Here is a 14,174-nt window from a genome sequence, read left to right as displayed (position 1 = left end):
CTGACGTGGTGGTGGTAGGTACAACAGGTTATTGCGCAGCCGCTGACCCATAATGGAAGAATTGAAGACTCTAGAGTCTCCAGTTCTTCCATAAGCCCCAATGTCTACAAATATAAACCTGCAGTTACTGTCAACTAGAGCCAAGAAAAATACAGAAAAATATTGTTTATAATTATAGAATTGGGACCCTGAGTTTGGCGGCTTACGCACACGGATGTGCTTCCCATCCAGGGCTCCAATACATTTGGGGAATTGGCAGTGCAACTCAAATCCCCTGGCAATCTCAACCAGTCTCCCATCTTGGGCTCTGGCATGACCAGATGATGAACTCTGTACCAGATTTCAGAACACGTAGCATGAACGATGCCAGATATTGTCGATCGCCCAATCAAAAACTCCAGATGGAGTGCTGCATAAGAAAGGCCAGTTGAGAGGAACCTACAATTAAACAAATGTAGAAAATATATACATTAATACATGCTAAAAGATGCACACCTATAGATCACCAGAACAGTGTGTAAGAAGCTAGGCGAACAATACATATGCACATGTACCACGGCTAGGTAATTTGGAATAACACATCAAAGTGTTCTAAGTTTTAGAGCATATATTTTTTACCAATTCATGATGCCTCTTGGCCAAAAAGGAGTTACTGACTAAGAGAATTATTTGAGAAACTAATCATCTACAAATATATTCAGAATTGAGAGTCCTCAGTGGTTGATACCTTTTAAAGGCTAACTGAAAAGATGGTAACACATTGCAAGCTTTCGAGACTTCTCAGGTCTCTTCATCGGGCATAGACTAATACAAAATCTGAAGAGTCACATATTTATGCACAATACAGCACAGAAAAAATGCAATAGATGAGACAAGTGACGTGAAGCAGAATTATGATTATGGGAGAGGGAGAAACATAAATATTGGACCAGTTCATAGATAAGGAGTCCGGATGTTTTATTGTCCTCTGATTGGGGTCTCCTAATGTGTTGTGATGCCCCCACAAGGTCTTAGGAGCAAATTCCTTAATTGATGTAAAAAGACATAAATCCATGCGACACATTCATTCCAGCATTGAGAGCGTTAAAGGTCATCATAAATTTATACTCACAGACTCTTCTCTCTCTCTGAGATGTGAAGTTACCTTTCAATACCAGTAATTTCATATCCCCGGTGTTGTGGTCCATCATACAAAATGTTTTGCCACAGGTAGATCCATTCTTTTTTCTCTTATTGTATGACGATGAGCATTCATCCTTGTTCTAAGCTTTTGCCCTGTCTCCCCCACATACAGACCCCCATTTGGACATTTAGCACAAATAATTAAGTACACCACATTAGATGTAATGCAGCTGAAAGTACCTAAGATCTTGTAGTCCTGATGTGAATCCCATTAAGGCCCTAGATAAAACTAAACTTTGCAGTGATATGGAACATTATTTCAGGAGACTGCGCCTGAGGGAATATTTCAAAGATACAGAAGATTCAGAAAACACTCAGACCGAAGGAAAAGGGATCCTAACAACTAGGAAAAGGTCAGACTGGACACCTCCACCTGGACGCAACCCTCATTTGGATAAATATATAGACTCCTTCAGACATTTGATAAAATCTAAACTCATAGACACTAACAGGAGACAAGAATCCAACATCAGTGCCCAGGAGAGAAAGGCCATACGGTCTTTAAAAACCAACAAAGAAATCATCATTAAACCTGCTGACAAGGGAGGTGCAATAGTCATGATGAATACGTCAGACTACATAAAGGAAGCAAACAGGCAACTTATGGACACACGCTACTATAGAAAATTGGAGTCAGATCCTACGCAGTACTATTACAAGGAACTAAACAAGTTGGTATCTTGTCTGCCTGTCCAGTCCATAAGAGCCGGTGATGACCTGATACCAGAGCATCCAAGAATATAGACATTCTACATGCTTCCCAAAATCCACAAATCTGGAAATCCAGGAAGACCAATTATTTAATGTGTGGGCACCCTCACTGAACAGGTATCTGGATGGATAGAGGGTATTCTTAAACCACTGGTGAAGGATACACCTAGCTACATTCAGGACACAACTGACCTATTGAATAAACTAGCAGCAATAGGTCCTCTACCAGAAGGAACCATCCTGGCCACCATGGATGTGGAATCTTTGTACTCTAATATCCCACACCAAGATGGATTAAATGCATGCAAATTCTTCATGGAAAACACAGGGACTGATGCTGATGCTGTGGTGAAACTTATAAAATTCATCCTCACCCACAATTACTTTGAATTTGACAACAAGATCTATCTACAGGAGACTGGCACAGCTATGGGAAGTAAAATGGCTCCACAGTATGCAAATCTTTTCATGGCCAAGCTTGAAAGCGACTTTTTGTCCTCATGCCCCATCAGGCCCCTGGCCTACTACCGCTTCATTGATGATATTTTAATCATCTGGACGGAGTCTGAGCAACAGCTAAAGACGTTCCACGAACAGTTAAATCAATTTCATCCCACCATCAATTTAACACTCAACTACTCCAGCACTGAGATTAACTTTTTGGACACCATCATTAAGCTAAAAAACAATGAATTAGACACATCCCTGTATCAGAAGCCAATCGACCGTCCAACATACCTTAAATGGGACAGTTTCCATCCAAAACACATAAAGAACTCTGTTATCTATAGCCAAGCCATCAGATACAATCGTATATGTTCCAACCCCATGGATAGAGACAAACACCTTGGTCGCCTTAAAAAGACCTTTTTGAATCAGGGCTACCATCCAAGAACAATTGAAAACCAAATTACAAGAGCCACCAGAATGTCAAGGAATCACCTGCTACATTATAAAGCTAAAGAAGAAAATAACCGGGTGCCTCTAGTAGTCACCTACAGCCCAAATCTGGAAGTGCTACGGGGAGCTGCACGGAAATTATAACGTTTACTACAAAAAGATGCCCGATTACAATCCATTTTTCCAGACCCTCCACTACTGTGCTTTAGGCAGCCCCCAAATCTAAGAAGCATCATTGTCAGAAGCTCCCTGTCCTCTCCAACAGCTGGAGTAACCTTTCCTTGCAACCAGAAAAAATGTAAAACCTGTCCATCTATAACGACCACGGACTACAAGATCCCAGGTACTTTCAGCTGCATTACATCTAATGTAGTGTACTTAATTATTTGTACTAAATGTCCAAATAAGGGTCTGTATGTGGGGGAGACAGGGCAAAAGCTTAGAACAAGGATGAATGCTCATCATCACACAATAAGAGAAAAAAGAATGGATCTACCTGTGGCAAAACATTTTGTATGATGGACCACAACACCAGGGATATGAAATTACTGGTATTGAAAGATAACTTCACATCTCAGAGAGAGAGAAGAGTCTGTGAGTATAAATGTATGACGACCTTTGACACTCTCAATGCTGGAATGAATGTGTCGCATGTATTTATGTCTTTTTACATCAATTAAGGAATTTGCTCCTAAGACCTTGTGGGGGCATCACAACACATTGGGAGACCCCAATCAGAGGACAATATTTATGTTTCTCCCTCTCCCATAACCATAATTCTGCTTCATGTCACTTGTCTCATCTATTGCATTTTTTCTGTGCTGTATTGTGCATAAATATGTGACTCTTCAGATTTTGTATTAGTCTATGCCTGATGAAGAGACCTGAGTAGTCTCGAAAGCTTGCAATGTGTTACCATCTTTTCAGTTAGCCATTAAATGGTATCAACCACTGAGGACTCTCAATTCTGAATATTTTTCTATCTACTGGCTAACACGGTACAAAGATATACATCTTTCCTAATCATCTACATACATTCCGCTCCTCCGCAGACATACATTTGCATATCTGGGTGTCCTGGAAGGTGATCCCTGGGCGCACTGTCTCTAACAAAACATCAAAGGTAGAAACGGACATCCAACAATAGAGGAAAAACTTGTCAGGATGTGTCCTCAGAGCTGCATAAAGCCTGTGAAAATGGCCTTTATTGAGGCTTTGTCTCAAATGCGGATGCACCCACGTTCGTCTCCTCCTCCTCGGATCCACAATCACTGGGTATGACTGGCCAAAGCGTCGGGACAAAACCCAGTTGAACAGAACACGGTCAGTTGGGGTGAACTGAAGTGTGTCTGACATGTTTGCTAACAACCACCAAGACACCAACACAAGCACAGCACCAAAATGGGCAGATTGGAGGATGCCACCTGATGTTGAGGCAATAAATAGGGTTGGTGCTGATGATTTAAATTATGTGCAGGCCTCAAAACCATTAAATGTCCAATTTGCAAGGTTGCGAGAAAAAAACCCTATACGGATCACATACGGATTACATACAGATGCTTACATGAGAAAAATACACGGCCACACCCTGACAACGGATGACATACGGAGCACTATTTAGGGACCATTTATGAGTATTATGGCCGTAAAATACGGTCCGTATTTCTCTATGTTGTGTGTGACTCTAGCCTAAATGTGATTTCTCACTTGGACCTGGAGGAAGACACATTTAGTGTCGAAACATGTCGTCCACAAGGGATTGACGATTTGAAAAAATGTTACTGAAGAAACATGGAACCTTTTTAATGGAAAAATAAAAAGTTATATTTACCCCAACATTGGACTGATCGCTGGAGAAGCCATACTATTTCTTTTACATGCAAGGATTTCTCCCAATCCGTTTTCTGTGTGAACTGCTACCACAGGCTGGACATTTTCCTGGTTTTCATCAAAGCGGTGAGCTGGCTGTGCCAAAAAAAATTTTTTCACACACACACACATATATATATATATATATATATATATATATTTACATTTCATAAAGTTCTACATAGCAGAATAGCCCTTAATTCAATTGCCAGCGTCTGTAAAATCATTCCCAAACCCGACATGAAATGACAAATGGTTTACATACAGTAAACCATTTCATTTAATGTATTTTTAATATGTCCCTGACTAAAAATTAAATTAGGGTTTGTGTGTAAAATTTGGGACATCCAGGTGTTAAATTAAGGGGTTAATTAGTTGGAAAAAAAATGTGTGGGCTCCTGCGGTAAAATCGCAACCAGAGAGGTAAAGCAGGTGAGTAAGGGCAGATTTTAATAGCCTTGAGAGAGACCATTGTTTTTGGCCCCCCCCGGCTACAAAAATCTGCCCCCAGACACCCCAGAAAAGCCGATTAATAATGGAGTGGTGTCAAGGTGTCAATTCAGGTCAGCTAGTGATGTCAGCGAGGCTGCGCGGAGTCCCCTGGCTGACTTGAGGTGAACTGAGGAGCTTGGCAAAAAATGGAGAAACTTTCCCACACTCATTAGTTAGTGTTGAGCGATACCACACGATAATGAAAAATATTGGATCGGATTGGATCGGCCGATATCCAAAAAGCATTGGGTATCACCGATTCCGATCCCGGAAGTCCCATTCAAGTCAATGGGACAGAAATATCGGAATTAAAAAAAACCCTTTCTTTCCTTGTAGGTTAATTCTACATGAAGAAAAACAACTAATAATAATGTAGAATGTATTGTGGGAGGTGTAGGAGACATTAAAGCCATCGAGGTTTAGCCCAATCAAATGGAATAGCAGGAATTTTTTTTTTTTTAAAGACGTTCGGAGTTACAAAGATATTGACTATGTTAACCTCTTTTATATTTTGTCAGATATGTATGTTTCACTACTTCCATGCTCTTCACCTTCTTTTTTACTTCTCCCACACTTTCTCCTTCATCATCCTCAGCAGCAGCATCTTTTTCATCAACTTCTTCTTCACCTTATTCATCTTCTTCTTCTTCTTCACCTTCTTCCTATTATTCTTTTTTTTTTACATTCTTCATATTCTTCTTATTCAACTATTATTCTTCTTCATATTCTACTTCTTCATCTTCTTCCTATTTTTCTTCTTCTTCATCATATTCTTATTTGTGACAGGCATTCCTGTAGTTGTTATCTATAAAAGCTTGAAGATTACACCTTCCGTTCTGCCTGTCACAAAAGATTTACAACAGGATTTGTCCGCGTTCAGTTTGGCATTTTCCAGGGGCACCACGAGGAGGAACAGACTCACCCCCATACACTGCTTAGTCTTCTTCTGCTTATAATTTAGATAATATCATTTGCTCTGATTTTTAGTCTTATGCTTAATGTACTTTTGGTTTTTCTGCTTCATGGTCTTCTGTCTCTTGTTGTTCTGAATCTTGGTGGTTGTCTTCATGTTCTTTGTCCTCTTGGTCATCTTCTTCAGGGTCATCTTGTAGGTCTTCTTCGGTGTGGTCTTCAGGATCGTCGTCTTCAGGGTCGTCGTCAGGGAGATCCAGAGTGAGAACCAAAAACCATTTCCACAAGCTCGAACTTGGAAAAGTAGCAGAAGGTACAAGAAGGCTGAGGAACTGCTGAGAACCAGCTGGCGGTACTGGAACCCGGATGGTTAGCAGAAGGAACAAGAGCAAATGGAACTAGCGAGGGCCAGCTGACGGTGCTGGAACCCGGAGGGGCAGCATAAGGAACAAGAGCCAATGGCACAACTGTGGACCAGCTGACGGTGCTGGAACACGGTTACTAAGCAGGAGGTACCTGTGCTACAAAGCACTACCAAGGACCAGCAGACATTGCTGGAACTTGGATACCGAGAAGGAGGCACCTCGGCCAAAGGCACTGCCGAGAACCAGCTGATGGTGCTGGAACCCGGATGGGTAGCAGAAGATGCAAGAGCCAATGGAACTAGCGAGGACCAGCTGACGGTGCTGGAACCCGGAGGGGCAGCAGGAGGAACAAGAGCCAATGGCACAACCGTGGACCAGCTGACGGTGCTGGAACAAGGTTTGTAAGCAGGAGGCATCTGTGCTACAAAGCACTACCAATAACCAGCAGACGCTGCTGGAACTTGGATACCGAGAAGGAGGCACCTCGGCCAAAGGCACTGCCGAGAACCAGCTGACGGTGCTGGAACCCGAATGGGTAGCAGAAGGTACCCATAATAAACAAATTATCCAAAATAACAGAAGCCTAATAGACAAAATGCTTCATGAAAAGACCATCCAACAAAAAGAAGGAAGCAATGCCTAAAAATTCAAACTTTATTATGACATAATAAAATATCACAGAAAAAATCCATAGATATATAAAGACATAATTATACGGGGGACGTAACACACAAAAAAACGCACCTAGGGTAAATGGCAATGCTGCATATATTGTAGTCTTATAATTCCCTAGCAAACAGTGAAGCCACAGGAATGCACAGATCTGATTTATTAGTAAAAACGCAATGGTACCTCTATATACCATTGCGTTTTTACTAATAAATCAGATCTGTGCATTCCTGTGGCTTCACTGTTTGCTAGGGAATTATAAGACTACAATATATGAAGCATTGCCATTTGCCCTAGGTGCGGTTTTTTGTGTGTTACGTCCCCCGTATAATTATGTCTTTATATATCTATGGATTTTTTCTGTGATATTTTATTATGTCATAATAAAGTTTGAATTTTTAGGCATTGCTTCCTTCTTTTTGTTGGATGGCCATAATAAACAAAGTTGCAAGGCCGCGAGCAGGCCGCAGTTACCGAAACCCACAGTCCTACAGGGGGTGCTTGTGCTATTGGCACTATGGAACCAGCCTTTATTACCAGAACCCGCAGCCCACATAGGAAGCACCTAAACTGCAGGCACCATAGACTCGGCTAACCCGACCGCAACACGACAGGACAACGTATTGGTGGCAAAGTGACGTTGATACTCCCCGGAAACAGCAGACGTGCTGGAGCCAGGATGGGCAGGAGGGAGTACCCTTGCCAAAGACACTGCCGAGAACCAGCTGACGGTGCTGGAACCCTGATGGGTAGCAGAAGCTACAAGAGTCAATGGAACTACCGAGAACCAGCTGACGGTGCTGGAACCCAGAGTGTCAGCAGAAGGAACAAGAGCCAATGGCACAACCGTGGACAAGCTCACGGTGCTGGAACATGGTTTCTAAGCAGGAGGTACCTGTGCTACAAAGCACTACCAAGAACCAGCAGACATTGATGGAACTCGGATACCGAGAAAGAGGCACCTCGGCCAAAGGCACTGCCGAGAACCAGCTGACGGTGCTGGAACCCAGATGGGTAGCAGAAGGTACCCATGATAAACAAAGTTGCAAGGCCGCGAGCAGGCCGCAGTTACCGAAACCCACAGTCCTACAGGGGATGCTTGTCCTATTGGCACTACAGAACCAGCCTTTATTACCAGAACCCGCAGCCCACATAGGAAGCACCTAAACTGCAGGCACCATAGACTCGGCTAACCCGACCGCAGCACGACCGGACAACGAGTCGGTGGCAAAGTGACATTGACACTACCCGGAAACAGCAGGCGTGCTGGAACCAGGATGGGCAGGAGGGAGTACCCGTGCCAAAGACACTTCTGAGCAGCAACTGGCGATATTGGAGCCCAGGGTCAATCAGGGTGTAGGCTGAGGCTTAATTTCATCAAGTTTAATATCTGTTGTAGACTACTACTGATTTTAAATGCGCTCCAACTAGGCCTCTAGCTCCACTCTGTTGAGAGGAACAGAGGCCGCTATCTGCAGACCGGATATAACTTCAAGAGAAATGTGCTGTCTTCCAGGTGCAAAAATTAAAGATGTGTCTGACAGGATATCAGGACTCTTCAGACCTACAGATGACTACCCATTCCTGCTACTACATGTGGGGACAAATGACACCGCAAGAAACGACCTGGAAACCATCTGCAGAGACTTTGAAGACTTAGGCAAGAAAGTGAAAGAACTGGGAGCGCAGGTGGTCTTCTCTTCCATCCTCCCAGTGGATGGCCATGGAACAAGGAGGTGGAATAAGATTCTGCAGGTGAACAACTGGCTACGTCGATGGTGCCGTCAGCAACGATTTGGATTTCTGGATCATGGAGTGAACTACTTATTGTAACGTCCGTCTGCGGTTCTGGGCTACAGCCAGGCAACACCCCGAGAAACACTGATACCCTTTACCCCCATACAGGGATCTGGATTTACAACAGAGCCCAGGAGGTACTGTCTGAATAGGAGCAGCGGCCAGAGCAGGACGGTCGTCAGAGTGAAGTACAAAAACGGCAGGCAATAGCAGAGTCAATTTCAGGCCAAGGTCAGAGTCAAAAACCAGGAGGGCGGCAGAGGTACAGAATCGTTAGGAAGTAGCAGAGTCAGAATATCCAGGCCAAGGTCACAAACCAGGAGAGTAGCAGAAGTACAGAATCGTCAGGCAAAAGAGGGGTCAGAAATCCAGGCTGAGGTCAGAGTCAAACAGAAATCAATCACTAAGTAACACACAGGGGAACCAAGAATATATCCGGCGGCTTGCAAGACCAGTCCCAAGGTATTTGAGGGATCAGGTCATCCCTCACAGGTTCCTGGACTGGTGTTGTCATTAGGGCCGCCCCCAGGACCAGGCCAGATGGAGTTGCAGTAACCCCCTGATGACTGACAGAGGGGCGGAGCCTGCGCCCACCAGATGCCTGCGCAGGAGCCACTTCTCTGTCACCACCATAACTCACGGGCGGACCATGGCGCCTCCCAGTGGCCGAGGCAGGAACAGCCGTCCCCGAGTCTGACAGTGAAGTGGCGGTCTGGCGCCTCCTAGTGGCCATGACCGGAACAGCAGGCCTCGAATCCAACGGTGACATGACAGACCGGCGCCTCCTAGTGGCTAAAGCTGGGACCATAGGCCCTGAGTCTGACGGCCACGTAATAGAACCACGGCGCCTCCCAGTGGCCGAAGCAGGAACAGCCGTCCCCGAGTCTGACGGCGAAGTGGCGGCCCGGCGCCTCCTAGTGGCTGCGACCGGAACAGCAGGCCCCAAATCTGACGGAGACGTGACACTTATACGATGGACTACTTGCTAGAGATGGGGTGCACCTTACGAAGACTGGAAAACATGTATTTGGAAGTCGCCTTGCTACACTTGTAAGGAGAGCTTTAAACTAGAACAACATGGGAAGGGAAGCAAAAGACCAGAAAAAGCCATACACCTGACAAATGCTATTGAGAACTCTGCTATTAGAAGTGGAAAGGAAGAACAAAGACGAAAGAATCTAATTAATAAAAATATTGGAGAAAGAGAAACCAATCACAAACTAAAATGTTTCTATACTAATGCACAAAGCATGGGCAACAAACAAGGAGAATTGGAACTACTAACACAGGAAAAGAAATATGATGTCATTGGAATCACTGAAACTTGGTGGGACGATACACATGATTGGAATACAAGGCTAGAAGGATACAACTTATTTGCAAGAAACAGACTTGATAAACGAGGAGGGGGTGTCGCATTGTATGTTAGAAACACGTATATCTGCACAGAGATTGAAGCTTCAGAGACTGGGAGTTCTGTGGAAACTGTTTGGGTAAGAATACAAGGACAGAACAATGGAAAGGACACCATTGTAGGCATTTACTACAGGCCGCCTGTGCAAGCTGAAGATATGAATGAACTCTTTATGCATCAAATGGCTAAGTTCTCCAAAAAATATGACATAGTTGTCATGGGAGATTTCAACTATCCAGACATTTGTTGGGAATCTCTCTCAGGCAAAACTAACAGGTCAAGGAAATTCTTATCCTCTCTTGCTGACAACTTTATCTTCCAAAAGGTAAGGGAGAAAACAAGGGGAACTGCTACCTTGGATCTAATCTTTATAAACAGGGAGGAAATGGTTGAGGAGGTAAAAGTGGCTGGGACCCTAGGAGGTAGCGACCATGCTATTTTAGAATTTTGGATAACTAGAGGCGGAAGACCTGTGAAGACTCAGACGTTAAGGTTAGATTTCAGAAAGGCAGATTTTAAGGGATTCAGAAAGAGAATTGGAGGGATCCAATGGCTGGATATCCTTAAAGACAAAAATGTCCAGGAAGGATGGGAAATCTTGAAAAATGAAATTCTCAAAGCACAGTTGTTAACAATTCCGAAAAGAGGGAAGAATAGGAAGCATTTAAGGAAACCAGGATGGATGAACACAGAACTTAAGCACATGCTAAAAAGGAAGAAAAAAATGTTTATAAAATGGAAAGAGGGAGGCATATCTAAAGAAGAATATAATGCTGTCTGCAGAACCTGCAGGGCACAAATCAGATTACTAAAGCTGAAAATGAATTGAGGCTTGCAAGAGATGTCAAAAGCAATAATAAAGCATTTTGGGGATATGTCAAAAGTAAAAGAAAAGTCAAAGATGCTATAGGATTTTTACAGGATGAAAATGATGAAATGGTAAGACAGGATGTTGAGAAGGCTGAACTTTTAAATTCCTATTTTGCATCTGTTTTCTCTCAGAAAGGAAATGTAACATCAACTGTTATTCACTGTCCTATTAAGGGAATAGAAGAATCCAGGATATCTATAAACAGAAAGTTAGTGAGGAAACACTTAGCTAACCAAAATGAATTCAAGTCTCCAGGTCCAGATGAATTACACCCCAGAGTACTGAAGGAGATAGCAGAAGAAATTTTTGAACCCCTCTCCATAATCTTTGAAAATTCTTGGAGAACAGGAGAAGTGCCAGAAGACTGGAGAAGAGCAAATGTTGTTCCTACATCTACTACATCTGGGCAATAAAAATGAAAAAAGCATATATAGAATGGGAGGAATAGGGCTAAGTGACAGCACATGTGAAAAAGACTTGGGTATAATAATAGATCACAGACTGAATATGAGTCAACAGTGTGATGCAGTAGCAAAAAAGGCAAATGCAATTCTAGGATGTATTAACAGAAGCATACAGTCTAGATCACGTGAAGTCATTATTTCCCTCTACTCCTCTTTGGTCAGACCTCATCTGGAATATTGTGTCCAGTTTTGGGCACCACATTTTAAAAAAGACATCAACAATCTGGAGCAAGTTCAGAAAAGAGCGACCAGAATGGTGACCGGTCTGCAAACCCTGTCTTATGAGGAAAGGTTGCAGGATTTGGGAATGTTTAGTTTGCAAAAGAGAAGACTGAGAGGAGACTTAATAGCTGTCTACAAATATCTAAAGGGCTGTCACATTGTAGAAGGATCAACTTTATTCTCATTTGCACAAGGAAAGACTAGAAGCAATGGGATGAAACTGAATGGGAGGAGACACAGATTAGATATTAGAAAAAACTTTTTGACAGTTAGAGTGATCAATGAGTGGAACAGGCTCCCACGAGAAGTGGTGAGTTCTCCTTCAATGGAAGTCTTCAAACAGAGGCTGGACAGACATCTGACTGGGATGATTTAGCGAATCCTGCTTTGAGCAGGGGGTTGGACCAGATGGCCCAGGAGGTCCCTTCCAACTCTACGATTCTATGATTCTATGATTCTAGTATTTCCCCTGGCCTCCAACCCAGCCAGTTGCTGCTCAGAAGTGGCGTCTGCACAATCAACACTTGTTCCTGTGTTACTGTGGTTCAGTAATGTAAGCTGTTCCCCTGATGTGTGTCCGGCAATGTCTCCTGCTCTGGAGACTACTACTAGTAGTGGGAATGTGGACAGAGCAGGAGACATTGCCGGACACACATCTGGGGTTCAGCTGACGTTACTGAACCCCAGTAACACAGGAACAAGTGTTGATTGTGCAGACGCCACTTCTGAGCAGCAACTGGCGGGGTTGGAGGCCAGGGGAAATACTAGAGACAGAGTGGAGCCATAGGCCTAGTTGGAGCACGTTTAAAATCAGTAGTAGTGTGAATGTGGAGGCAGCAGGAGATATTGCCGTCCACACAGCAGGGGAGCAGCTGGCATTACTGAACCCCACTAACACTGGAGCATGTGTTTCTCTCTGTGCAGACGGCACTTCCAAGCAACAACGCAACAACTGGCTGTGTTGAAGCCCAGGATCAGTCATGGAGCAGGCTGAGGCCTAATTGCACCAAGTTTTATAGGTAACTAGCTGAAGAGCCCGGCGCTGCCCGGGCATAGTAGCTAACTGTGGTTAGTTATAACAAATTATAATTATCCTCCATCCCATAGTGCCGTGCCCATATACCCATCATACATATCCACGATCCCATAGGCCCGTGCCCATATACCCATCATACATATCCTCCATCCCATAGTCGAGTCCCCATATACCCATCATACATCCTTCATCTCATAGTCCCATGCCCATATACCCATCATATATATCCTCCATCCCATAGTCCCGTGTCTATATACCCATCATACATATCCTCCATCCCATAGTCCCGTGCCCATATACCCATCATACATATTCTCCATCCCATAGTCCCATGCCCATATACCCATCATACATATCCTCCATCCAATAGTCCCGTGCCCATATACCCGTCATGCATATCCGCCATCCCATAGTCCCGTGCCCATATACCCATCATACATATCCGCCATACCATAGTCCCATGCCCATATACCGTCATACATATCCTCCATCCTATAGTCCAGTGCCCATTTACCCATCACACATCCTCCATCCCATAGTCCTGTGCCCATATACATATCCTCCATCCCATAGTCCAGTGCCCATAGACCCATCACACATCCTCCATCCCATAGTCCCGTGCCCATATACATATCCGCCATCCCATAGTCCCGTGCCCATATACCCATCATACATATCCTCCATCCCATAGTCCGGTGCCCATATACTCATCACACATCCTCCATCTCATAGTCAACCATTATGACATCATAATGAGCGGCGGCAGGGATTGCAACCTATGATGACATCAGCGTCGCCATGGCAACCATTGTGACATCATAATGAGGGGCGGGGCTTGATACGCACACACTGTTTCCCCAGCATGCAAATAGGGGCATTATGACATCATAATGAGGGGCGGGGCTTGACGCGCACACACTTTTTCCCCCAGTATGTAGATTGGGGTAAAATTGTTTGGTGAATTGGAACGCGCGGGGTTAAAATTTCGCCTCACAACATAGCTTAGGACGCTCTCGGGGTCCAGACGTGTGACTGTGACAAATTTTGTGGCTGTAGCTGCGACGGTGCGGATGCCTATCCCGGACATACACACATACACACACACATACACACATATACACACACATACACACTTTGAGCTTTATATATTAGATGTAGTTTGAATGTGGAGGCAGCAGGAGATTTTGCCGTCCACACAGCAGGGGAGCAGCTGGCATTACTGAACCCCACTAACACTGGAGCATGTGTTTCTCTCTGTGCAGACGGCACT

Source organism: Dendrobates tinctorius, unplaced genomic scaffold (genome assembly GCF_039654945.1).
Source record: "Dendrobates tinctorius isolate UK_male_01 unplaced genomic scaffold, ASM3965494v1 ptg000048l, whole genome shotgun sequence".
In the NCBI taxonomy this organism is placed as follows: Eukaryota; Metazoa; Chordata; class Amphibia; order Anura; family Dendrobatidae; genus Dendrobates; species Dendrobates tinctorius.
The sequence above is the reverse complement of the archived record's forward strand: the minus strand, read 5'-3'. Positions refer to the sequence as shown.